This window comes from Aplysia californica, unplaced genomic scaffold (assembly GCF_000002075.1).
Source record: "Aplysia californica isolate F4 #8 unplaced genomic scaffold, AplCal3.0 scaffold00852, whole genome shotgun sequence".
Lineage (NCBI taxonomy): Eukaryota > Metazoa > Mollusca > Gastropoda > Aplysiida > Aplysiidae > Aplysia > Aplysia californica.
Genome location: NW_004798122.1, coordinates 198,739 through 200,624, shown reverse-complemented (window position 1 = coordinate 200,624; position 1,886 = coordinate 198,739). Strand labels below are relative to the sequence as shown.

The following is a 1,886-nucleotide window of genomic DNA, read 5'->3' as shown; positions in this document are numbered from 1 at the left end:
ATTCTCCATCGTCCCTTCCTAAGGCCCGCCCCTCCTCTTTCATCCCAGCCCCATCTCCTCTTCCATGCGTGCATTCTCCCACCCCGCCCACCTCACAACGTGGCCCAGCCCGATAAAATTCTATAAAAAGAAACGCCACAGTTCGTGATTTAGCCCACACTCGGTGGCCATATTTGATCCCCAACGCGGCATACTGCTCGCGGCGCCGTGAAGAGAGAGAGGAGGCTCCATTAGTTCTAAGATCCTTGGCTTCACCCATAAACTTTCTCTTTCTCGTCACCTTTGACCTACTATAAGGTCGCAGGGTCAGCGATTTCTGGGAAAACGCCCGATGCGATTTGTTTAGGGTTTGACCGTAGGTTTTTTCTTTTTGTTTACTGTTGGCAAAAAAGCCATGGGAATTATCTTATGTTGTACCCTTCAATAATATCTGTCAGCTTAACATTTTGTTGTTTTTTACCCCCACAAAATGAATATTTCCCATTGTTCCCAACCTCAATCTAGAATCTAGAGTCTAGTCTAGTCTAGTCTAGATCTAGTTGTTTACTTTCAATTTCACATTCAGTTTCGGTTTCATAGCCAAGTTTTCACTTCTCTTCTTCGTCACTTAGATTCTAGAATCTAGATCTAGATTTTTTAGATCTACTTCTTTACTTTGTCAAGTAAAGTCAGACCTCGACAGACACTGAACGACAGCACCCGTGAAATTCGAGAAGCCGTCGGCCTACCTAGCCTGATATTCAATCGTCAACAACTCTCAGGTTGTATTAATAATCTAGATTTACTTTTTACTTGTTCGTCTTCTGTTGCTGTTAAGCGTCGAGGGGAGATGTAGTTTCTTATGGTAGCCTAGGCTAACTTTGCAGCTTCTTCCATTAGGATGTTAAAATATCTCAGAGTTCCCTTGACTCTCTCTATCCATCTTTTGCATGGCCTGCATGGTTCTTTCTTTATGTTATAGCCCGAGTAGATCTATTTGGTGTTAAAATATGTGCTCTCCAGGCTGGTTGGGAATGTGACGTGTCTTTCTCTGACATGCAAGGAGGACTGTGCCAACATATTTATAGGTCTATTCTAGATCTAAGTTGTTCTTATTTCATTATTTCTCTGTCCGTCCATGCTCTTCTCCGTCTTCTTGTGATGTTAAAGCATTTTGCGGAGGCATTTAATTTAATCTCACATACAGTGGTTTTACTTTCATGGGCTTACTTATTGTAGATCTAGATCCAGCCTGTTGGTTATAGATCTAAATATGAAAGTGATTTTGCTGCGTTTTTGTCCATGGTAGTGTATTGAAGAGATTGAAGGCCGGTGAGAGCTGATGAATGACTGTGTTAGATTCTAGCTTTTTAGTTTTAGTTTTAGACTCTAGATCTAGATCTAGATCTAGATTAGTTTGCGTTTTTCTATTTCTCTGTCTGTGGATCAGTTTTCAGAAGAAAAAAATAATGACAAGGTCCCAGACAGCATGACTTCCTCGGCTGACTGTGCGGCATTGAGTCGACAAGGCGGACAAGCAGATTACGATGTCTAACTGACGTAGGGCCGACGTCCAATAACGAGTCAGCTGTTGCCGACCCATTGCCGATACTCCGTTTTTAGGCGTTGTCCGACAGTCAGCCGACAAAGCGACGTTCACACATCAAATCGACGTCAGCTCGAAGGCGGTCACGTTAGATTAAAGGGACATCATTTTATAAGTTCCTATTTTTATTTGAAATATTCGTGGATTATGTCCCGTTATAATACCCTCCCCAAAGTCTGTTCTCACTTTTGTTGAGAGCTGGTGCACGGTTAGCTCTCTCTCTCTCTCTCTCTCTCTCTCTCTCTCTCTCTCTCTCTCTCTCTCTGTCTCTCTCTCTCTCTCTCTCTCTCTCTCTCTCTCT

General features: G+C 42.8%; 1 protein-coding gene across 1 annotated transcript in view; it reads left to right on the top strand.

Annotated features, from left to right (window-relative positions):
* Positions 1-350: 350 nt before the first annotated feature.
* Positions 351-1,886, top strand: part of LOC101849413 (kelch-like protein 40b) — a gene marked incomplete at its 3' end in the record, with an annotated part of 12,812 nt that continues 11,276 nt past the window's right edge. Inside the window, 1 exon segment of the mRNA XM_013088994.2 lies at positions 351-761.